The following is a 26,815-nucleotide window of genomic DNA, read 5'->3' on the forward strand; positions in this document are numbered from 1 at the left end:
ATTTATTTTATTTTGTTCGCTGTGTTGGGTCTTCTTTGCTGTGCATGGGCTTTCTCTAGTTGTGGCGAGTGGAGGCTACTCTTCGTTGCAGCGCGGGCTTCTCATTGCAGTGTCTTCTCTTTTTGCAGAGCACGGGCTCTAGAGCACAGGCTCAGTAGCTGTGGTGCTCAGGCTTAGTTGCTCCATGGCATGTGGGATCTTCCTGGACCAGGGTTCGAATCTGAAGGCGATTCATAATCACTGCACCACCAGGGAAGCCCGGGTCGCGTTGTTTTAAATTACACATTTTCAAAACCCAGAGCTGACACTATGCTACAAATGATACATCGTGTCACTAAGATGTAACAGCTTTGGGATGCTTGACAAAAATGTAAATTTATAAAATTCAAAATGACACTAAATTTAAGCCATATGAGAACAAAGACATAGAGATAAGGCCTGTTACTGTGGTAAAACAGTTTCAAAGGGCCTTGAAACAGAAGCTAGGCTCACAGTACAAGGCGTTTACATTATTTCACTAAGCACACTGAATAAGCTCCTAAACTACAGGTGGTAAAGGAGGGGAGGGGAGATGAGGACAGCATCTTAGCTAAACTCTACAAACGTCAGATAAAATCATTTTGAACCTTCAGGCCAGAGTTAACATTTACAAAGCATGTAAATTAAACACATGAAGTTCTACATCTAGCTTTTTCTGTGGAATCTAAACATGCATTTAACTAGATGCTAGGCGTTTCTTGAAAATCCAAAAACCTACAAATAGTTTTAACCAAGAATGTTGGAATTCTATTTATATTTCCCAAGAAAAAGTAGGAGTGGCTACAAAAATGAAAAAAATAAAGTAGGAATGGTAAGGGAAGGCAGAGAACATGCAATATGCATATTTATGTAATCATTACAACAATCTCACAGTAATTATTCCCATTTGAGAGATTAGAACTGAGCCTCACAGAAATGCCTTCCCCAACCACTGTTGAGTAGGGAAGAGTGTTTAGATGGCATTTCCAGGATCTAAATCCAGATGTTCCAATTCAAAGTGCAATGTCCTTTCTATGTTATCAAGCTGCCTCCAGGGCAGCCACAGGAAGTTTCCACCCCCAGATAGAACTGCCTTCACAGCTTTTGCTGTGGGCTTTGATGAGTCAGCTCTCTTGGTCTTCTTGCCTTTGCTTTCCACTGTCTCCTCCCCCTACCTTCAAAATTTGCCCATCCTTCCCTCACAGCAATTTCCATCCCTTTCTATACTGCCTTCCCACCCACCCGTCATTCTCTCTCCTACCACGTTTTATTTGCTGGCTCGCTCACCCTCTCAGGTCTCCTCACCCTCTCTTTATCTTCAGCTCTCTGTTCACCTCCTCCAGCTCTCCCTCTTCCAGGGTGTGTCTCTCTCTGCCCCACATGCAAGGTGAACCACTACTCCTCCTACCTCCTATAGACAACGAGAATGGAGCCTTTGCTAGTACAGAAACTCCATTTTAAACCATTTACCCACAGTTGAGTAGACAAGATAAACCAAGTCACTCTCACAAAAGTGTTTTTAACTAGTCAGGAACTTATTGTTTATAATGGGAGCTATACCTGATATGGTCATCAACACCAGGCAGACTCTCAACAAAATTCTTCCTAGGAAACAAAACTAATGATCAGAAGAAGACGCTCAGGAATCAAGAAAAATCAAATGATGAAAACAGACGACTGTAAGAAACTTCTTGGGCAGGTAACAGAAACCTTTTCTATCATAAAGGAGAAAAGCTGGCTGTAAATTATAATCAAAGAAAATGCTCCCATCAGGACAGAACTATCTTTTCAAGTTCTTGTACTCGACACCTCCCCCTCTTTCTCTAGTATTCAATTTGAGTGAAGGGTTAATGTTAATTTCTACTACGACTTACTAATTCCATCTTCACTTTTGCTAAATGTCTGTAAGGCTTCCTGCCTTCCACTAAATAACCTATCACCTCTGGTTTCACAAAACTATTTCCTATTTTTCTCTGTGGGCTACTTGACAGCTGCCCATCTCACACCCATCCAGGACTTTCTCTACTGAGGTCCCACCCCATAAAAGCATCTCTTACTCCCTTTACTGAAGAGGCAAAGTGAGAAAACCACGTTAGTGTCTGACCTACCTCATATTTCCTCACTTCATCCCACCCAAGAATATCATCTGTACAAATGACCTAGCTTCTGAGTTTCCTTTCCATTTCCCAGATACCAGAACTTCCTTTTGTAAGCCTCAACACCTGTCGTCTTCTTCTAACATAGATCTTGTCCTAACTAGAATCATAATTTTGCAAATTAAGTTGGTGTTTTACTGCATAGGAAGTTATAAAATCAAAACAGATAAACCCGGAACTATACATCACATTTGAAAAATTACGCAAAAGCATCACTTTACAAATCATTAAGAATGATATTCTAAAGTGCATTCCTTGAGAAGCCCTACTTACCATACCCAACATCCCATACACTTATCAGAATCAATGAATGATATACACTTCACTATTTCCATCTGTAAAACTGAGATAACACTGGCTACTTTATACGTTTACTATGAAGACTAAATGAGGGACTTCCCTGGTGGCACAGTAGTTGAGAATCCTCCTGCCAATGCAGGGGACACGGGCTCGAGCCCTGGTCCAGGAAGATCCCACATGCCACGGAGCAACTAAGCCGGTGCACTGCAACTACTGAGCCTGCGCTCTAGAGCCCACAAGCCACAACTACTGAAGCCCACGTGCCTAGGCCCATGCTCCACAACAAGAGAAGCCACCACAATGAGAAGTCACCGCAATGAGAAGCCCGCGCATCGCAACAAAGAGTAGCCCCCACTCACCGCAACTAGAGGAAGCCCGCGCGCAGCAACAAGGACCCAATGCAGCCATAAATAAATAAATTCATTAAAAAATATATTAAATGAGACATGTCCAATACCTAGTAGGCATTTATTCAACTATATCCATCTCACAGGTTATTCTCTTTAAGTTACTGAAATGTCCCCATACATCCATCTCTTCTTTCCCTATCCTCGGTTAGCAAAGGGTAGGTTTTGGTCATTCCAGGGAGGTGAGCCTCTCTCTATATAGGTCAGCATTTTCATAATCAATATTAGAAGTACCTAGATCACACAAACGTCTAACTTACTTTCTAAAACTTAGCATTTCAAAGTACAACCATTTTTCTCTCTTCTCAATTCCCAGCTAATCCTCAATTCAGAGAAACTTCCATTCTAATCCATTCAGAAACTTCCAACATATAAAAATAAAAATCATCACTAGTTCAAGCTCATGTTTTTTCCGTTCTCATAAGAAAAAAAAAAACATCTCAATAAAGTCACCTTCTCAAATTCCTTCATTCCCTGACTTCCATACCACTATGATCTCCCGGTTCTCCTCCTACTTCTCTATTCAGATTTTTGTCTTTTGGCCAGCCAACATCGCAGTCAAGGAAAAAAAAAAACCCACTGAAACTCATACTTGGGTATAAAGGAATCCAAATTTAAGGAGTTAATGATCCAAATATGTAACAAATTACATTTATCAGATTTTCAAGCAGATACATATTACTGAACATTAAATCTCAAAGAACAAAGCGGTTACCATGGTGGTCCATGCAGTCCAATATAAAAGACCTAAAAAAGAAGCAACTTTTGACAGCATTCTGGCTCAGTTCTTGGCCTTACTTTACTAGCATTCCTGCCCTTGGATTGCCGTCACTTAACTGCTCAGGGTGTCTTTACAATGAATGTCCCCTCACTTGAGCTAATTTGGCCACTTCTCTGTTGATTGTATACAAGAACCAAACTCAAACACAATAGGTACCACTAAGTTGGTATTTATGAAATCACACTGGAAGTCTATATTTTAAAACAGTAATCAGAGCTATGTAGTGCACTTGGAAAAATAAAGTTCAACAAAGCAACACTTTTTTGAATATTTTCTGTAACAGACCTATTTCAAGACACCTGCCTAGAAAGGGCAATTTTGTGATTCCCACCACCTCTGGCCACAAACAACTATAACAAAAGTATTCTCCTAAATGGCCAAACCCCTAGTACCTGAAGAGAAGTGATAAACTGACCTAATCAGATACTTCTCCTTAGCATTCAGGCCAGATAGCAATGGAGAGATAAAGTGAAATTCCCTAAACACTTGGCAGTTGTAGCTGTCATTTTGGGTCAAGTATAACCCGGTGAATAAGCAGTAGATGGTCAACACAAAGAAGAGAAAGAATGTGCTGAAAAAAATCAGAGACAAGACACTATGGAACCCCTATGGAAACAGAAAAGCCTCCTAGTGCCCAGGAGGCCCACGTATATATTTCCTGCTCTGGGGTTCAGAGAGAATCCCTGGTGTTCCTTCATTTAATGCCCTGAATTTTTGCCAAGCAGAAAAGACTTCTATACCTTGAGACTAAAACTGCCTTTACTAGAATATTTATTTCCTCAACCACTGAATCTCAGTTCTCAGGCATTTTTCTCCTCCACACCTTTGTTCCCCTGGAGGATTTTTTGCAAAGGCAAGCCTAGATCACGATGGCTCCATTTCACTAACATAGATCCAGAACAATACAAGCAGAAGAGCTGGTGCCAAGAACCATTACAAGAAGGGGATACCAGAGAGAAAAAGCCAGCAAATGCAGGAGAAACTTGAGCAATGAGAAGAAATGGAATATGAGGATTAACCTAATCTGAATTTAATCATTAATGGAAAAACATTTAATAAGTCTGTTCTACACCATCTTCTGCTTTCTTGTATCTGTATTATAAATAATAACAACAACGAATATTTACTGAGACTTACTTTGTGCCAGGTCCTGTCCTATAAAAATCTTTATATGCTGTATGATCTCTTTAATATTCGTAACAATTTGAAAATGCAGGTACTCTTATCCCCATTTTGTGAGAAAAGCAAAAAGTTATCACATTCCTCTAATAAAATATAAATAAATCAACATTCTTCTTGATTACTGGGAAAAAACAAAAACAAAAGACTACTCTTTAAGCTTAGGAGGAGGCAAACCCTACTACGTGATCTTATTTATTCACTGTTAATAGCAACACTAAATACCAGCATTTGCTGAGTTTTCAAGGCACTGTACTGCAAAATAGACATTATTCCATTTTATAGATGAGGATCAAGGTTCAGAGGCATGATCTGTCTAAAGTCATATAGCAGATAAAGATCAGAAGTGGAATTCAAATTCAGCTCTCTATCCCCTTTACTAGCACTTCTTTCTGTTCTCATCAAAGATAAGCACAAGGGCTCCAGGACACCTGGCTTAAACAGCTGTTGTTCTGGAAACTGATTACTGCACTGGTTTTTTTTCTAATTCTATTTATTTATTTGTTTATTTTATTTTTGGTTGCATGTTGGGTCTTCGACACTGCTCGTGGGTTCTCTCCAGTTGCAGCGAGCGGAGGCCACTCCTCACCGTGGTGAGTGGGCTTCCCAACGCGGTGGCCTCTCCCGTTGCGGAGCACGAGCACGGGCTCCAGGGGCACCGGCTTCAGCAGTTGTGGCACGCGGGGTCAGCAGCTGTGCCATAGGGGCTCAGCTGCTCCGCAGCAATGTGGAGTCCTCCCGGACCAGGGCCCGAACCCGCGTCCCCGGCATTGGCAGGCGGACTCTTAACCACTGTGCCACCAGGGAAGCCCTACATTATTTTTATACAGGAGGAAAATGAAGTCACCACAGCAGCCAGGATTAGGCTGAACTTCCATTTTTTTTTATTATTATGTATCATTAAAAACTGCTACTACCTTGGACTTCCTTAGTGACGCAGTGGTTAAGAATCCGCCTGCCGGGCTTCCCTGGTGGCGCAGTGGTTGATAGTCCGCCTGTCGATGCAGGGGACACGGGTTCGTGCCCCGGTCCGGGAAGATCCCACATGCCGCAAAGCAGCTAGGCCCGTGAGCCATGGCCGCTGAGCCTGCGCGTCCGGAGCCTGTGCTCCACAACGGGAGAGGCCACAACAGTGAGAGGGCCCGCGTACCGCAAAAAAAAAAAAGGAATCCGCCTGCCAATGCAGGGTACATAGGTTCAAGCCCTGGTCCGGGAAGATCCCACATGCCATGGAGCAACTAAGCCTGTGCGCCACAACTACTGAGCCTGCGCTCTAGAGCCCGCTAGCCACAACTGCTGAGCCCGCATGCCACAACTACTGAAGCCTGCATGCCTTGAGACCATGCTCCGCAACAAGAGAAGCCACTGCAATGAGAAGCCCAGGCACCACAACGAGGAGGAGCCCCTGCTCGGCACAACTACAGAAAGCCTGTGAGCAGCAATTAAGACCTAACGCAGCCAAAAGTAAATAAGTAAACAAATTTATTTAAAAAAAACTGCTACTACCTTTAGCAATTAAATACCATTGAAGTTCCAAATTATATAATGTGTTGATGGCATTCAGCTAGGATAGTTAACAGACCCAAGTGATAAACTGTAAGTTACCAAAATTGATTTGCTACCATACTACCATAATACATACACCTCACGGAAATGTCAGCACTTCATAAACATAAAAGAAAACAATTTATAAAGTAAAAAGAATAAATAATATTTTCAGAAGCAGTTAATAAAGCCTATGATACTAGTGACCTTTAACTACAAAAACCTCACAATTGCTGGTTCTGACGGTCTTCATCTTAATTTCACCAATCATGATCAAGCTGAAATCAGTAAGGAGAGCAAGGCCATTTTAACTGGAGAGAGAAACTGTCTAATTGATATGGAAGAACCTAATAAGTGTAAAACTTAAGATAATGATAAATCTTATCTCCACTTGTTTGGAAACTACTACCTGTAGCAATCTGTCTGAATGGTATACTCCTGACTTCCAAAAGAACAAATTCCAAAAGCATGAAAGAGACTCCTACACAACTACTATTATAGATCACACTTACAACAAAAAATGGTTATTTGCAATAGAGGATACATCAAGGGTCTTCATTAGCAGTAAAAGTTTCATTCTGAAATACCAATCTCAAAAGATGACATATGGAAAAAGCAAAAAAACTAAATCAAGAATGTTCACCAGAAGTTCTTAAATCGAGTTGTGGCAAATGTGTATCAGGCTCTTTTCAAACAATGAAACCAAATTTAATATATTTGCCATCATTGGAATCTTACCAGCACAGTGTAAGAATCTATGTAAATAATGTGAAAATAACAAATATTTGTCCACAAAAAAAGACACAGAATTTGCTTTTCCAAACTTTTACTAATATTAAATTTTTTGAGATTCACTTTGTCATCCCTGTGCTCTCTAATGGACATGTAATAGTAGGCATAAAAGGCTTGTAAGAATTTTTACCATAAGAACAGTCTGTGAAAGAAAACAAATTATGGGCCTCCACAGCCACTGATATAAATTTTCTACAAATTGTAAGACAGTGAATATTTTTTAATAGATGTACAACTTAGACTACCAGTGAAAACAACAATTGTGAAAAGTAAGTGGAAGAACTATCAACTACAAGGCATGCCTACAGTGGTAGTCTCTGCGGATTGATTCGGGGGTGAGAGGGCGACTACTTATATAAAGCCTGCTTCTCTAGTTAATCTGTTCTCCCTTTTCGACAGACTAGGAGTGGAGAAATTTACAATGAAGTTCAAAGACCATGATACAGGTGTCTTACTGCCTTCTCAACTACTGAAATAACATCTACTAAGTAGCAAAACTGCACTTTAGCAATAGTGCCATGGCAGTTTGTCTTATCTCCCTAAAAGTAAACCCCACAGTATTAAAAACATGACAGGCATTACATACAAATATTTGTAACGTGAGAAACTACCCTCAATCTTCGGAGTGACAAAATAGCAGAAACATGACTTCCACAGCCAGCTTCTTTAAAATGATCCTTATCTTGTTTAAAAGAACACATTGTCATGCTTTTTCGAGCTTTTCAAGAAAGAAATTTGACAATATGCATCAAGTTTTATAAACGTTCATGCCTTTTGATCCAGTAATTCTACTTCTAGGAATTTAGCCTAAGCAAATAACCAGAAATATGGGCAAAGATTTGTTATCGAATATCTTCATCGTGGCACTGTGATGTGAAAAGTGGTTTGAGGGACTTCCCTGGTGGTCCAGTAGTTAAGATGCTGCGCTTCCAATGCAGGGGGCGCAGGTTTGAACCCTGGTTGGGGAACTAAGATCCCACATGCCACATGGCCAAAAAAATTAAAAAATAAGAAAAAAATAGCAAAATATTTTTTAAAAGTGTACAATAAGCACCTTTGCTTATAAAGCTTACTCTTTTTTTTTTTTTGCGGTATGCGGGCCTCTCACTGTTGTGGCCTCTCCCGCTGCGGAGCACAGGCTCCGGACGCGCAGGCTCAGTGGCCATGGCTCACGGGCCTAGTCGCTCCGCAGCATGTGGGATCTTCCCGGACCGGGGCACAAACCCGTGTCCCCTGCATCGGCAGAAGACTCTCAACCACTGTGCCACCAGGGAAGCCCAAGCTTATTCTTTATTTTAGTTGATTAAGATGTTTCTAGAAGAGGATTATTGGTTTGAAAGGTAATAATATATTAAAGACTTCATAAATGTTAAATTTAGTTTCAGAAGCTTCTTTCTGATTTTTTTTCATTGACATTATAGAAAACGTAGAAACTACTGATGAAGTTTTAGGTTAACATTTGAGTATATTACCTTCCAGTCTTATTTTGTGTATGTCTCTATATGGAAATATACACATATCATTTTATGTATGTAGATTTGTGGCCTATTATAGAATCCTTACACATAAACGTATTCTCTAAGATTTTAAAAAATGTTTTAAGTAGCTACATAAAATTCTGTAAATGAATATATGCTGTATTTAATAATTCCTGCTGTATTTAAACTTTTTCAAGCCACTTTTTTTAAAATAAATTTTTATTTTACTTTATTTATTTATTTATTTACTTATTTATTTGGCTGCATCGGGTCTTAGTTGTGGCGTGCAGGATCTTCGTTGAGGCATGTGGGATTTTTTTGTTGCAGCGCATGGGCTCTTCATTGTGGTGCGCAGGCTTCTCTCTAATTGTGGAGTGCGTGTTTTCTCTTCTCTAGTTGTGGTGCGCATGTTTTCTCTTCTCTAGTTGTGGTGCGCAGGCCCCAGGGTGTTTGGGCTCAGCAGTTGTGGCTCGCGGGCTTAGTTGCCCTGTGGCATGTGGGATCTTAGTTCCCCTGTGGCATGTGGGATCTTGGTTCCCCCACCAGGGATCGAACTCGCGTCCCCTGTATTGGAAGGAAGATTCTTAACCAGTTTAATCCTTGGTGGGGAACTAAGATCCTGCAAGCTGCCATACGAAGTACTGATACATGCTACAATGTGCATGAACCTTAAAAACATGCTAAGTGAAAGAAGCCAGACACAGAAGGCCACATATTATGTGATTCCATTTATATGAAATATCCAAAACAAACAAATGTAGAGAAACAAGAATAGGTTTTTGTTTGCCAGGGACTTAGGAAAGGGGGAAATTGACAATGACTACTAATGAGTACAGGGTTTCTTTTGGGAGTGCTAAAAATGTTCTAGTGTTAGAAAGCATGATGGTTGCATAGAACTATAAAAACACTAAAAACCACCAAATTGTAAACTTAAGGGTAAACTTTATGGTATGTGAATAATATCTTAGTAAAGCTGTTATTTAAAAATAGGAGAGGCTTCCCTGGTGGTGCAGTGGCTAAGAATGCCTGCCAATGCAGGGGACACAGGTTCGAGCCCTGCTCTGGGAAGATCCCACATGCCGCAGAGCAACTAAGCCCATGCACCTCAACTACTGAGCCTGCGCTCTAGAGCCCACCAACCACAACTACTGAGCCCATGCGCTGCATCTACTGAAGCCCATCCTCTAGAGCCCGTGCTCAGCAACAAGACAAGCCCGCGCACCGCAACTAAGAGTAGCCCCCATTCCCCACAACTAGAGAAAGCCTGCGTGCAGCAACGAAGACCAAACACAGCCAAAAATAATAAATAAAAATAAATAAATTTTTAAAAATAAAATAAATCTTTTTTTAATAAATAAAAATAGGAGATGGCAAACACTTTCTGTAACATGTCAAATAACAAATAATACAGGCTGGGACTTCCCTGGTGGTCCATTGTGGTGCGCAGGCTTCTCTCTAATTGTGGAGTGCATGTTTTCTCTTCTCTAGTTGTGGTGCGCATGTTTTCTCTTCTCTAGTTGTGGTGCGCATGTTTTCTCTTCTCTAGTTGTGGTGCGCAGGCCCCAGGGTGTTTGGGCTCAGTAGTTGTGGGTAGCCCGCAAAGCGTCTTTGTCAGGTATTCTTTGTTTTTATTTTCAACTACACATTTAAAAATGTAAAAACCATTCTTAGCTCAAGAGCCATACATAAACAGGCAGCAAGCTAGATTTGGCAGGGAGGCCATAGTTTGCCAAACCTCGTTTAAAAATAAGCCATTCCTAAAATGTTTACAAGGGAATGTGTGCTAAGTTAACGCTGATCCAAAAACTAAGCAAAGCTCTCTTATCAAACTTATAAATGGAGCTTCCACAAATGTTATTGGATAAAGGGAACACAGGGAAACATATCAAACAGAATTTAGTACTTTTATTAATAATTAAGATCGCATATTGGGTTGGCCAAAAGGTTCATTCGGTTTTTCTGTAAGATGGCTCTAGTAGCACTTAGCTGTCTTTAACTTCATTCGAAACAATTTTGTTAGATTGCATGTGACAGCTGTCGTATCAGCGTGCATTTAAAAAAAGACTTATCGGGCTTCCCTGGTGGTGCAGTGGTTGAGAGTCCGCCTGCCGATGCAGGGGACAAGGGTCCGTGCCCCAGCTCGGGAAGATCCCACATGCTGCGGAGCGGCTGGGCCCCTGAGCCATGGCCGCTGAGCCTGCGCGTCCGGAGATTGTGCTCCACAACAGGAGAGGCCACAACAGTGAGAGGCCCGCGTACCGCAAAAAAGAAAAAAAAAAAAAAGACTTATCAAAATTGGTGAATTTTTGTGTAGCCATTTTCATACTGAAGCTGGAAGAAAAAAGCAACATTTTCAGCATACTATGCTTTGTTATTTCAAGAAAGGTAAAAATGCAACTGAAACGCAAAAGAAGATCACACAGTGTATGGAGCAAGGGCTGTGACTGATCAAAAGTGTCAAAAGTGGTTTGCGGGATTTCCCTGGTGGTCCAGTGGTTAAGAATCCGCCTTCCAATGCAGGGGACTCGGGTTCAATCCCTGGTCAGGGAACTAAGATCCCATGTGCCACGGGGCAACTAAGCCCGAGAACCACAACTACTGAGGCCGCAAGCCACAACTACCGAGCCCGTGCGCTCTGGAGCCCGCACGCACCTCAATGAAAGATCCCACATGCTTCAACAAAGATCCTGCATGCTGCAACTAAGACCCAACACAGTCAAATAATTTTTTTTTTTAAAGTGGTTTGAGGGGCTTCCCTGGTGGTGCAGTGGTTAAGAATCCACCTGCCAATGCAGGGAACACGGGTTCAAGCCCTGGTCCGGGAAGATGCCACATGCCGCGGAGCAACTAAGCCCAGGCGCCACAACTACTGAGCCTGCGCTCTAGAGCCCGCGAGCCACAACTACTGTGCCCACGGGCCACAACTACTGAAACCCATGCGCCTAGAGCCCGTGCTCTGCAACAAGAGAAGCCACCGCAATGAGAAGCCCGCACACCTTAACTAAGAGTAACCCCCACTCACCAGAACTAGAGAACGCCTGCACGCAGCAACGAAGACCCAACGCAGCCAAAACTTAATTAATTAATTAATTTTTAAAAAGTGGTTTGCAAAGTTTTGTGCTGGAGATTTCTTGCTGGACGATGCTCCACAGTCGGGTAGACCAGTTGAAGTTGATAGTGATCAAATCGAAACATTAACTGAGAACAATCAACGTTATACCACTCAGGAAATAGCCGACATACTCAAGATACCCAAATCAAGCGTTGAAAATCATTTGCACTACCTTGGTTATGTGAATCGCTTTGATCTTTGGGTTCCACATAAGTTAAGCCAAAGAAACCTTCTTGACCATATTTCCGCATACAATTCTCTACTGAAACATAACGAAAACGTTCTGTTTTTAAAACAAATTGTGACGGGCAATGAAGAGTGGATACTGTACAATAATGTGGAACGGAAGAGATCACAGGGCAAGCAAAATAAACCACCAACAACCACACCAAAGGCCGGTCTTCATCCAAAGACAGTGATGTTGCGCATATGGTGGGATTGGAAGCGAGTCCTCTATTATGAGCTCCTTCCAGAAAACCAAACGATTAATTCCAACAAGTACTGCTCCCAATTAGACCAACTGAAAGCAGCACTCGATGAAAAGCATCCAGAATTAGTCAACAGAAAACGCATAATCTTCCATCAGGATAACAAAAGACCGCATGTTTCTTTGATGACCAGGCAAAAACTGTTACAGCTTGGCTGGGAAGTTCTGATTCATCCGCTGTATTCACCAGACATTTCACCTCTGGATTTCCATTTATTTAGGTCTTTACAAAATCCTCTTAATGGAGCACCTGGAACAGTTCTTTGCTCAAAAAGATAAAAAGTTGTGGGAAGATGGAATTATGAAGTTGTCTGAAAAATGGCAGAAGGTAGTGGAACAAAAGGGTGAATACGTTGTTCAACAAAGTTCTTGGTGAAAATGAAAAACGTGTCTTTCATTTCTACTTAAAAGCCGAAGGCACTTTTTGGCCAACCCAATAAAACTAAGACAAGAATTAAAAACCATATTAAAAAATAAAGATAGCTGCTCACATATTAGAAGAAGTTGAACACCATTAGCCATCAGGGAAATACAGATTAAAACCACAATGAGATATCATTACGTATGTATCAGAATGGCTAAAATAAAAAACAGTAATACCACCAAATGCCGTTGAGCGCACAGAAAAATTGTATTATTCAAACATTACCGGTCCAGAAAACAACTCGGCCATTTCTTTATAAACTAGACATGCAACTACCATTATTACCTAGCAATTGGACTCCTCGGCTTTTATCTGATGTTCACACAAAAACCTGCACATGAATGTTCACAGCAGCTTCATTTACAATAACTAAAAACTGGAATCAGCCCAGATGTCCTTCAACGGGTTAAACAAACTATGGTGCATCTGCACCATGCACACTATGCAGCAATAAAAAGGAATGGCCTACCACAGGCAACAAGTTGGATGAGACTCCAGAAAAGTATGCATAGCAAAAAAGGCCAGTCCCCACCAAAGGCTATATGTATGGTATGACTCCATTTATATGACTTTTTTGAAATGACAAAATTGTAGAAATGGAGAATAGGATAGATTAGTGGTTGGGGAGAGGCCCCCCCAACCCCTGCAAAGGGAAAGGGGGTGTGTAAAAAGGGCTACTCAAGGGTCCCTTGTTGTTTTGGAACTATTCAGTACTTTGTGGTGGTTAAGTATATGAACCTATACAGATGGTAAAATTATACTGAACTTCGTACACACACACACACACACACACACACACACACACACACACACACACACACACACACACCCAAATGAGTACAAGTAAAACTGGAGATGTGAATAGGACTGGATGGATTTTAACGTCAATAACCTAACTGTGATGCTATACTACACAATGTTACCTACAAAGGTTATACTGTAAAATGGGGAAATAGAGGAACGTATACAAAGGATCTCTCTGTATTATTTCTTACAACTTTAGGAATCAACAAATAACTAAGTCAAAATTTTAATTTAAAGAAAGATGACTGCTATGAAGAAACAATGAAGACACGACTTAAAATGATGGTTCCCAAGCACGAAAACTAAAATAATCAAATATACAACCAAAGGAACCTTTCTCAAGCTACAAAACTATGCAGCTCTCACCCACATAGCACACAAAAATCACACCCTGACCAAACTACCCTAAATTTGGAGAATTCAAAAAAAAATAGAACTTACCCTTGGTTCTCTAAAACACTACCCGCCAAAGACAATAAAATGAGATCTACCGTCAATGGCCCGAAGATTTTTATGTCCTGACACAATTGTCTTTCATGTATAAAGGCTATAAGAACACAATATACAAAAGAAGTAATAAAATACGCCACCCACACGTCACCTTTCAAGCAATGACTGTATCAAGCACTCCAGCCAACCAAGACAATTAAAATTAAGCACACAAAAATGGATAAACTGTCATACAACTATTTAATGGGATACTACTAATTAAAAGGATCCATTTATTGTTATATATAACATGGATTCTCAAATGTAGTATGCTAAGTGAAAGAAACCAGATTCAAAAGCTACATACACTTACAGTATATATATGACATTTTGGAAAAGACAAAACTATAGGGACAAAAAACGGATTAGTGGTTACCAGTTGCTGGGAATGGAGGTAAGAGCTGACTATGAAGGGGCTCCAGAGAATCTGGGGAAGCGTGAAAACTTTTGTATCTTGGCATCCGGTGGCAGGGTCTGGGGAAGGGGCGGCAGGTGCCATGTTGGGCTGCAAAGGTGGCAAGAAGAAGCCCCTGAAGCAGCCCAAGAAGCAAGCCAAGGAGATGGACAAGAAAGGTAAGGCATTCAAGCAGAAACAAAGAGGAGCAAGGCCACGGGAAAGGCCTCCTGGCCACAGGTGGAATTAAGAAGTCTGGCAAAAAGTAATGTTCCTTGTGCCTGAGGCAATGATGATCCTTAATTCCATTCCTGTTTAAACATCTGAATTAAACATCTGGATTCCCTGCCATCACATCTCTGCCACCTACAGCTAGAATCAAGTGTTGTCTTGGAACCCATTGTACATTTAAGAATAAACGTTTGTTAAAAAAAAATGTTTATAACTTGACTGTGGTGATTACAAGGATATACGCATTTGTCAAAATCTACAGAAGTGTATATGCTAAAATATTAGTGAATTTCACTGTATGCAAAATTATATCTTAAAAATGAGGGAAAAAATAATTACACAAGAGGTAGAATATAGCATTATAAAGACTAACAGTATTATTCCCATTCTAAGAACAGAGGTGAAGAAAATAATCTAAACTACAAGTATTGATAAACAAAAATGTTCATTACAACACTACCAACATTAGTAAAAATTAGAAACCTAAATGATCAATATTAAGACATTATTACAGAAAAGAATGAGGTCACTACACAGAGTAGAATGTGGTATAACCTTAAAATTATCTATGGAAATAATCTATCATAAAAAAAATTTTGATATGTTAGACCCCCCCAAAAAAAGACAGAAAACTATAATCACAGAAATGTTTTTATTTTATCTCAATTGTTTCACAAAAGATTTCGAGTGACTTAGAAAATCATATAACTTCCACTAGTGAGAAAATTAAGGCAAAGGGAAAATGAAGAGCCTACTTTATAAACTGTATGCAATTAAGTCCTATATACTTATTATAAATGAGCCATAAATTTAGTTCTAACCTCTCGTTAATGGTTAACCAAAACAGAGAAATGATTAATAAAAACTCATACTTCCCATCAAACTTTTAAAAAAGCACAGCTCAAGAAATTATTATCCTTGTTATTAGAGATGCGATGATTTACATTTTTTTAAGTTTTGAATAAAAACACTAGATGGACATGTTACAAAAGGTAAACTAACAGATTCTTAAGATTGAATTATAGTTGGGGGTTGGTTGGGTTTTCGTTTGTTTCTAGGGTGTTTTTATTTTTATAATTTTATAATTATCTATACTTTCCGAAATGTTTACAATGAGCATTTACTGATTTTTAGAATTCAAAAATACTTACAAGTCATTATTTTTAATGGAGGGAAAAAAACATTGTATTTGATTTTTAAATCACTGTTTATTAGGATACAGAGTATGGAATTAGGCCATGGAAAGAGTCCTTAGTTCACTTACAATATTAAGAAACAAAATTACATTCATCACCAATAGAAATGACTCTTGTTTTAACATATCTGCAAAAGTAGTTGATATATTTCTAGATGTAACCGAAATAAACTCTAGTGTGGTAACAAAGGTGATCTATATTATTAATCTAACATTTCTCAAGTTTGAACAGTTATTACAGTTACAATGTAAATAGTTGGCATAGGAGATAGGAGCTCCCTTATCTAAAAGGTCTTCTGCCCGGGGAACCTAGTAAATGTCTTCCTCCATTCAGCAGCCTGGAAGCTAACCCTCACTCCTCCTTTGTTTCAACATTCTATTGTTTGTAGTATGTAAGGGAACAGGAATTCTCAATGAGTAAGTCTATCCAGATAAATCACTGCAACATAATTAAAGAAGGCAGCTACCAAACACATCAAATAGCTCATTCTGGACTTCATGAGCCTGAGAGAGAACATAATACATAAATCCAAAACTGTATCTGTGGGAGAAAATATTTTAATAGAATTCTATCTCTTCTGAATTAAAAAAAAAGCTAAAGATGTACTAATCAAGATATCAGTGATTCTTAACCAAGAGACAGAATACAAGGGAGGAGGTAGAGCTTAACAAACTTCTAATATTATATACACTGGTATGTATTTTGTGTGGTTTGTTTAATTCTTTACAGAATTCCACCTAATGTTATGCAAATAGTAAACCTTCATTTGCTCTTTTTTGAGAACAGCTACTATCTTTAGTTTCTTACCCTGTTTGTATTACTGTGAGATCATGAACCATGGAAGTTTTCCCTCTTGGGGTTGAGAGGTACTTCAGGTATAACAAATTTATTAGGTTTTAACTTGGAGACTGTGGGTGCTGTAGAATAATATTTGAAATTGGATTTTAAAAAAATCAAAACATGTTTTTATTTCCTACATTAAAAATAATGGCTTTTAGGAAATTTTGAACTCTAAAAACAATAAATCCTCACCGTAAACAGTTTGGAAAGTAGGGACAGCAAATTACAAAATGGCAAATGAAGGCTATTAAGAAAATTAAATCAGGGAAGGGAGACAGAGTTGTAATTAAAATAATGTTCACAGAAAGCCTCACTGAGAAGGTAACATTTAAGCAAAGGACTGGAAGGAGGTAAAGGAGCAACTTTCATAGACATCTGAGACAGGAGCACTCAAGCAAATGGAACTGCAAGTCAAAACCTTGGGAGATGGGGCATGCCTGTGATTCTAGAAATAACAAAAATTGCTTTAATATCATTCCAAATACCATTAAAATACAACAAATAAAAGCCCAGACCTAGGCAAAAAGCAGATCAGTGGTTGCTGCTGGGAGGAATTACAAAGGGCCAACAAAACCTGCAGAAGATGGGAACTGTCACTATCATGATTGTAGTGATGGTTTCACAGGTGAATACTTTGATATTTCAAAACTTAACAAATTATTCATTTAAAATGGGTGCATTTTGGGCTTCCCTGGTGGCGCAGTTGTTGCGAGTCCGCCTGCCGATGCAGGGGACACGGGTTCGTGCCCCGGTCAGGGAGGATCCCACATGCCGCGGAGCGGCTGGGCCCGTGAGCCATGGCCACTGAGCCTGTGTGTCCGGGGCCTGTGCTCCGCAAGGGGAGAGGCCACAACAGTGAGAGGCCCATGTACCACAAAAAATAAAAAAAAGAATACTCATAAGGTGTTGGTGGAACTTTAAATTGCTACAATCTATCTGGAAAACAATGTGGAACTATGTATCAAAATTTTAAACATACTCTTTTGTTTGATCTGTCACTTTCACTTCTCCAAATATATTCTAATACAAAAATATAACTGCAGTATTGTTTACTACAGCATTGTTTAGAATGTCAAAAGCTGAAAACAACCTAAAAGTCCATCAAACTGGGATAAATCAGTCAAATTATTGTACTTCCATATACTATGGCCCTTAAAATATATATATATAGACGTATTTACTGACATAAAAGGATGACCACCAAAAAAAAAAAAAAAAAAAAAAAAGGATGACCACAATGTATGAAGGAAGAAAAGACTACCATGCAGCGTGTGTGTGCCTGGGCTATGTTTGCATGTAATATGTTTAGAGAGAGAGAGCGAATGATCCCATTTAGTTTAAAACTACAATGCATTCATATATCTGTTTATATATGCACAGAAAAAGTCTGGAAGAAAATGAACCAAACTGTTAAAAGTAGTTAACTCTAAAAAACAAATTATTGACATTTTTTAGAACAATCATGTACTATCAAACAGTTTACATTTTAGACAGAAAGTAGATTATTGGGGACTTCCCTGGTGGTCCAGTGGTTAACAATCCACCTTCCAATGCAGGGGACTCAGGTTCAATCCCTGGTCAGGGAACTAAGATCCCACATGCCGCGGGGCAACTAAGCCCACGCACCACACAAAGAAGAACCGCACAGCACAACGAAGACCCAGAGCACAGCCAAAAAATAAATAAATAATTTTTTTTAAAAAGTAGATTATTGATTGCCCAGGGATGGGGGGGTAATGACGGAAGTGGAAAGTGACTAGTAATGGGTACAGGTTTTCTTTTGGGGTGATGAAAAACGTTCCCTTTGATTGTGGTGATGACTGCACAACACTGAATATACTGAAACCCACTGATCAGTACATTTTAAATGGGTGGACTGTATGGTGTGTGAATGATATCTCAATAAAGCTGCTTTACTTTAGAACAAAATCCATAACCAAAATATAGAACAAAAATTTTGCAATTTAATATTCACACTGTACTTTATACTATGTCCCAACGGAAACCTTAAACCCAGACAACAACTGTTAAAAAGCTTCAAACAGGAAAAATGAGTCACTATTCTTAAGAGCAGTTAACCATTGACAATACAGGGGTAAATTACAACCTTCATTCTATCTTCATTAGGATACTATCTTTCTTGAACTATCCTAGTAGATAATATTCCCTTCTGAGAAAAGGAACGAACTTTGAAAATGTATTAGGTTGCAACAATATGGCAGTTTCCCAATACATGATGTGACTATGAACAAAGTTTCAGTGTTTTACAAATTAAGGAAAGTAAACCTTGTTCCTACAGCCGCTTCTGTTTGCCTAACTCTGATATGGTTTCAAGAACTCTCCTCTCCCTATACCCACCCCCCACCAAAAAAAGCATAAAAGCAGAGTTGATAGGAATTACTTTAAAAGTTCCTTAATACAACTCTCCAATAAATGCTTACTGGCTCCTTATCTTCAGGCCCAAGACCCTACATTCTGTTACATCTTATACCTTAACAATTCAAAATGACTCTTCAAAATAAAATACTCTACTCAGTAAGTCTCTTCAGCAAGCCCTGATGACACAATGTATTCATTCATCATTTATACGTACATACTATTTGCCAGGGGCTAGAGATGTAAGGCTGAAAGATTCTATAAGAAGAACCATCACAGCAGTTCTTAACCGAGGTGGACATGAAGATAACCCGGGAGTTGTTTTTAAAACATACATAAACTCCACCTCATCACTGGATATTTTGATTCAGTAGGTCTGGACTTAAGCCCAAGAATCTGTTTTGAAACAGATTACTAGCACCCAATGGTGAAGGAAAAAGTAAATATTTAACTCCAATACTGAGAGCCGAATGCTTCAATAAAGATGTGTACCAAATGATGGTAGCACCAAAAGAGGACACCCAACCTATAAGAAAAGAGGTAAGTAAAGGGGAAGGTTTATCAGAGATAAAGATACTTTAGTTGAAGATGAGGAAAGTAGCTAAGTGGATGAGGAAGGAAGGAGATTCCAAGAAGAGAAAACTACATAAATGAAAATAGCACAACTACATTGAGGAATTGCACAAACTATAAAAAATAGCATGTGTTCAGAAAAGTAGGATACTTCAATAAAGCTGAAGTGGAGTGCCAGTAAAGACTAGAGAGGTAAGCTATCTCAGAACACGAAGTGTGTACACTACGCTATGCTGAGGAGATTGAAAGTTAATTATCCTAAAAGCAACCGAAAAGCCAAAAACAAAATTTAGGCAAGGATGAGACATAAGCAGATTCGTGTCTTCAGAAATAACAATTTGGCAGCAACACAGAAAATAGCCAGAAGGAAGAAAAGAGGGAGGGTGCAAAAAAAGTCAGAAGACTACTGTAAATGTCCAAGCAAGAAATATGAGCCTATCAAATAAGGCAATACGGATATAACCTTGGAACTGTTTGAGGCAGGAGGCAGGAATCTAAGATTCCTGGGTTGCCTGCAATGGAGATGCCACACACAGAAATAGGATATAGGGAATGAAACTAATGAGTTCAGTTTTGAAGGTCATCTGTTTGAACATGCCATTTACTGAGCATCTATTATGCATCAAGTACTGGGCTCCTATAATTAGATGTGCAAACTAAACTTTTACTGGTGTCCCTAAATTATAAATATATGAGCAACAAGTGCAGTTTAAAACGTGTGAAAATGTGTAAAAGAGGCCAATGTGTGTGTGTTATGGATAAGCTGACTACTCCATGATGAAGAACAGTAAGGTCTCCAAACAGATTGGTCTTGTGGAAAGAGCATGCGCTAATCACCTTAAAACACGGCATCTCATTTTTCTGACCCCGCATTTCCCCATCCATAAAATGGAAATAATAAAAAACAACATAGAGTTACTGGTGGTTCAAATCATATATAAGGGCTTCCCTGGTGGCGCAGTGGTTGAGAGTCCGTCTGCCGATGCAAGGGACGCAGGATCGTGTCCCGGTCTGGGAAGATCCCACATGCCACGGAGCGGCTAGGCCCGTGAGCCATGGCCGCTGAGCCTGCGCGTCCGGAGCCTGTGCTCCGCAACAGGAGAGGCCACAACAGTGAGAGGCCTGCGTACCGCAAAAAAAAAAAAAAAAAAAAAAATCATATATAAAAAGACTAGATCAGTTCTGCCACACAGCTTACGGAGTACATGTCCATAAAACTTATAGATGCAGAAACGTACTCAATACTAAAATAAAAGTACCTCTAGATCTCATTAGATACACTCAACCCTTCCTAACAACCTCAGTTCAACACACTCACTAACGTGCTTTTAATTAAAACAGAGATAATTAATGTAAAGGAAACCACTGCACTGGAAAAAGAGTTAAATGATTTCTAAGATCTTTTTCTTTCATTCATTCATTTATGGCTGTGTTGGGTCTTCATTTCTGCGCGCGGGCTTTCTCTAGTTGTGGAAAGCGGGGGCTGCTCTGTTGCAGTGTGCGGGCTTCTCACTGCGGTGGCTTCTCTTGCTGCGGAGCACAGGCTCTAGACATGCGGGCTTCAGTAGTTGTGGCACGCAGCCTAAGTAGTTGTGGTTCGCGGGCTCTAGAGCACAGGCTCAGTAGCTGTGGAGCATGGGCTTAGTTGCTCCGCAGCATGTGGGATCATCCCGCACCAGGGCTCGAACCCATGTCCCCTTTATCAGCAGGCAGATTCTTAACCAGTGTGCACCAGGGAAGCCCCTAAGATCTTTTCCAACACCAAAATTCCACTGGAAATGTATCAATTCACCAATTCGCTTTCATTCAATATGGTAAACCAAACTCTTAATAGAAGGTATAAAATTTGTCTTTTTTCTTTTTTTAACATATAAAAATTTCTGGGTTTAAGTTCTCTGGCAGTTCAGTGGTTAGCACCAGGCACTTTCACTGCAGTGGGCCCGAGTTCAGTCCCTGGTTAACTAAGATGCCGCAAGCCACACAGCGCAGCCAAAAAAAAAAAAAAAATTTCAGGATTTGAAATTTGTAAAAATTCAAAATGTACAAGAAACCAAATTACCTATAATCTCCCCTCCCACATAAATAAAAGTAAGATTTTGCCATATTTCCTCACAGTCCTTTTTCCATGTACATCACTCTTAATGGATACACAGAGCTTACAGCCTATTTTCTAGATAATAAGTTAATAAAGGAACTGTATCTCTAAAATTATTCTCACCTGATTTGTTTCTGCCACCCAAACACACGACATCCCCATTTTAGCAGTCATTTCAATACAGACACTCACTGAAATCCTCATTTTGAAACAACTTTCTTTATAATTCCTTCCTCCCTTCATGAAACTGTAAGTTTCTCTGAAGAAAGAACAACATATTAATTTCATTGTTTTTTATTTCACTAGGCTTCTGACCTAAATAAGCAGTAGCTCCCTAATTTGGCCAATTGGGGGAAAAAAGGACAATCTGAATCAATAAATTCTTAGCAAATTAAAGATTATTTTTTACTTAACAGCAGATACGATGCTTTTAAACACATATGATAACTAGGATTAAGTTAATGAACCATTCCCTTGTTAAAGTCCTTGGGGAAACTTTCTTTAATAGAGAAAAATTATTTGTCATTAGCAGATCAACTAACTGTATATTCATGACATCTAAATAACAGAGCTCCCTGAAAACACCTGTTCTTTATAATGTAAGCATTCCTCTTCCCGGGGTTGTAAACAAGTTTATTTATGCTGTTAACCTGAAAACACATTCTTCATAGATAGAGAAGAAAGTTGCCGTTAGGCCCAGTAAAACTTGTCACTTGGAAAAATTCCAATCCATGGTGTAAAGCTGTAGATAAAGTAACCTCCAAACTCTATTTCTAAAAAGCACCGGCATCAGTGAAGAAATCTCCATTATTTTTGTGCCTGTATATTAGACTTATGTACCTTTAAAAATCTTTACGTACCCCAAAGAAATGAAAGTATATGTCAAGACAAAAACTTGTACACGAATGTTCACAATAGTACTGTTCACAATAGCGAAAACGTAGAAACCACCCAAAGGTCCATCAACTGATAAATGGATAAATAAAATGTGCTGTATATCTATAAAACAGACTATTATTCAGAAATAAAAAGGAATGAGGTACTGATCCATGCTACAAGACAGATGAACCTTTAAAGCACTGTTAAGCGAAAGAAGCCAGTCACAAAGGACCACATACTGTATGATTCCATTTATACGAAATGCCCAGAAGAGACAAATGCATAGACACAGAAAGGAGACTGGTGGCTACCTAAGGCTGGAGAGTGACTGCTACTGGTACAGATTGCGAGGAATAATGAAAATGTTCTAAAATTGATTGTGGTGATGGCTGCACGACTCTGCGAATATACTAAAAACCAATGAATTGTACACCTTAAGTGGATGAATTATATATCAATAAAGCAGGTATAAAAAATCTTTAGGGACTTCCCTGGCAGTGCAGTGGTTAAGAATCCGCCTGCCAATGCAGGGGACACGGGTTCTAGCCCTGGTCCTGGAATATCCCACGTGCCATGAAGCACCTAAGCCCATGTGCCACAACTACTGAGCCTGCGCTCTTGAGCCCACGTGCCACAACTACTGAAGCCCGTGCGCTCAGGGCCCGTGCTCTGCAACAAGAAAAGCCACCACAATGAAAAGCCTGCGCACCGCGGCGAAGAGTAGCCCCTGTTCGCCGCAACTAGAGAAAGCCTGCACGCAGCAATGAAGACCAAAGGCAGCCAAAAATAAATTAATTAATAAGAATAAAATAAAATAAAAATAAAGAATTAAACAGGAAATGCTTTTAAAAAAAAATCTTTAGGGCCCCCAATTTCCACAAACCTAAAAGAGTTTTCCTAATGAGATTCATAAAAACACTAAGAAAGGTATTTTAAACATAAAAGAGCATTTACTAAAGGCAATAAATAGACAAATCCACGTATGCTAAATCTTCTGAAACTATTAACACGCAATTTAAAAACAATACTCAAAAAATATTACATGAAAAAAACGACGAACACTCCTCTTCAACTGCAGGTTTTACCACCAATGCCATGTACACCCTTCAGCCCAAGTTCTTCAATCAAGTTTCCAAATATTAAATTCACCCAACCTATTGCCAATCACTGACCACCACTTCTCACAATATTCGTAGCAGGGAGCAAAATGCCAGAGCATTCTACTGAGCTGAAGCCACACTCCCATTTACAGCTCTTTATTACATCTAGAAGATACAGAAAGTGAATGTAAAAATTAGGGAAGAAATTCCTCAACAACAACAAAAACTCTTACCCTATCCTCAGTACTTAGTACTCTCTTGGCATTGTGTTAACTGTCAGTCCTGTGTTTCTCTCTGAGTGTTAAGTCATTTCCCAAGAGTGAATAGATTCTAAGCAAGGGCTAGAACATTTTTTTTTTTAAGTTTTTCCACGATACCAAGAAGCGTAATTCTGTACTCAGGTTCAGCCTGTAGAAAATATTAAGCAAATGCTGTTGTCCGAGAGAAAATGGACACATGCACAAAAGATGTGTCTCGTATGCAAGTACAGAGAGTTGTGATGAAAAACAATATCATATCACTTTATGATTTACAAAGCACTTTCAACCACATCCAAACTGAAATCTGAAACACACCTCTTCCTGAGAACTACTGTGTTTTTCTCTTACTAAGAGTCTCATGATTCATCCCATTTCCCTCTTTTCTTTGGCCACACCCAGAGCAGATTCTATAACCCACCACTCTGGTATGTATTTCTAAATTCTACATTCAACCCTTTCATCTTCCTCACATACCTATTTTCCCATTACTGAATCTCATTACCACCTATCCTATAAATTTTTTTCCTAATTCCACAGCAAAAACCTTTTGAAACAAAACAAAGTAAAGATATATCATAAACTGCTGCAAGGTGCCATCTCGGAGGCACATACAATCTAGTATCACACAGCATTAGAGAATGAATACTTTTTTTTTTACACTGGAATCTAATCCTTAACACTGGAAAATCATTCTTAAAGTTATAGTCAAAGAAAACCTGCTGATGATCCTTTTGAGCAAGTATGTAACGTTTTAAGTCTCTGTGAACTCCAAATATAATGAAAAAGGCTCCAAGAGTACAAGTGAAACAGAAAACATTGAAAAACATGAAAGCATTGATTACTCAGCTTTAAACCATGTTAACTAAATGCCACTGGCCCAAATGCTGAGGAATCTAAGCAATCTACCCAGAAAGGAAAGAGACGAATGGTCTAACAGAGTCAAAGAGCAGGGGCAACAGAAAAAGATCTCCAGGGAATGAGGAGATTCTCAGTATGGGAATACTTGGGTTCCCTCCCAGTTTGACATAGTATTTATTAATTATAAAGTGTAAGGATTAACTCACAGCTACCGGAGATTAAGAAGGATAGACACGTCAGGATACGACTAGAAGACAACGTTACCAAGTGGAAAAAAAAGGGGGGGGGGTGCAAATAATAGAGTCAAAGAATTTATCCACTGAATTCTGCCTGGCTATCTAGAATATCTCCCACCAGCTGTCAATCTATGGTGGATACTGATAACACCTAGCACCACAAGACTACTAACAAAAGCAAGAAAACTCTGGAGTTGTCCTCTAACTTTCCTTTCTCCCAAAGCAGAGTTTTTAACCTATCTCTGCCCCTTAAAATCTAGTACAGAGGCCACAGTTCAACTGATCAACCTTAAAATTTTTTCCCTATTTCATCACACACACTATCTCACAACAGTTTACAGAGAAAACAGATTTCACAATGAGAGAATAAAATAATCACAAGTCAAAGACCTGACCCTGGCTTTCACATGATGAGACCTTTAGAAAAGATCTGAAGTTATAAAAATTACTGTTAAAATAAATATGTAAGTTTTGTAAGCAGCATTTTTAAATAGTATTATTTACTTAGGGAGACGTGTTTTCCTGTTTTTTCTTTTTTGGCCGAGCCACACAGCTTGTGGGATCTTAGTTCCCCGACCAGGGACTGAACCTGGGCCCTAGCAGTGAAAGCGCCAAGTCCTAACCACTGTACCACCAGGGAATTCCCTCTAGTGTTTTATACATAATATCTTGATCCACATCCATTGTCTTGTTTACTATGAGTAAATTTTACAGGCCAAAAAAGAAAAGAAAAATTCATGGTACTACTTTCCCTCACTCCCCTCCAAAGACCTCAATCTGGCCCAGAAATGAGGACTTTAACTGTCCTCATTCTAACTGTACCAAATACAATAATTTTATGTATTAAAAGAAGTGATATTTAATATGTTTATATTCTTAAGGTAGAAAAGACAAATACAGAGGACTTCCCTGGTGGCCCAGTGGGTAAGACTCTGGGCTCCCAATGCAGGGGGCCCGGGTTCGATCCCTGGTCAGGGAACTAGATCCCACATGCATGCCACAACTAAAGATCCCACATGCTGCAACTAAACATGGCACAACGCAGATCCCGCGTGCTGCAACTGAGACCCCTCGGCACAGTGATTCTCCACAGAGAGATGTGCCCCCCACTCTTCAATTATATTACACTCTCCACTGCTGCTTGAACAAGTGGCCACTACTTATTGCCATGTGTTTCTCAGCAGGACAGCTGAGCTGAGATTCACTGCTTTACCTGAGTGCAAATCTGAAGAACTTCGTGGTCTTCCCTCATTCAATCAACACAAAAACTTCATATACCTCCTGGGAAAGGGGCATGAAAAACAAAACAGTCTCTGCCCTAGCATAGTTCAGTCCAGGAGGTTAATCTCAACACCAAACCCAGTAAGTTACAGTACACTCTGATGACTACAGGAGAGGTAATTTGTGGGTGGCCCACACTGCAACACAGCAACTACCCTAATGCAGTTCCCTAAGGATGTTCATTATACCACGTATCCAGACCAACAGAACTGTGTATGATGAGTGCCAATTCCAAGTTGGGTCACTGGTTTAGGCCCCCTTGGTATGAACAGGTTTTGCCATTTAACATCAACTGTGGTTTGCTAACTGACCTGGATAAAACTGGTCAAAAAGTCAGATGTGATTCCGTATGATGTGGCTCAGCACTAGAGCCCAGAGTAAGCCTTCACAGCACAGCACAGCACAACCAGATTTTAGATCTTAGAGCTCTGCTAAGGACTGACCCAGAGCCTGACTTGCCCACCTAGCGAAGAACAAGCCAAGCACCTCGATTCTCCTTTCAGCTTTTACCCATCAGCCCATCA

The 26,815-nt window shown here is 39.7% G+C and overlaps 1 protein-coding gene and 1 pseudogene across 17 annotated transcripts in view; one reads left to right on the forward strand and one right to left on the reverse strand.

The window, feature by feature from the left end:
* PUM1 (pumilio RNA binding family member 1) overlaps positions 1 to 26,815 on the reverse strand; it is a 127,737-nt gene that overhangs the window by 93,643 nt on the left and 7,279 nt on the right. The window lies entirely within an intron of this gene.
* On the forward strand, positions 13,493 to 14,989 carry LOC307187958 (translation machinery-associated protein 7-like; annotated as a pseudogene). Its single transcript has one exon. The product of its transcript is annotated as a translation machinery-associated protein 7-like (transcript).

This window comes from Stenella coeruleoalba, assembly GCF_951394435.1.
Source record: "Stenella coeruleoalba genome assembly, chromosome: 1".
Taxonomy (NCBI): domain Eukaryota; kingdom Metazoa; phylum Chordata; class Mammalia; order Artiodactyla; family Delphinidae; genus Stenella; species Stenella coeruleoalba.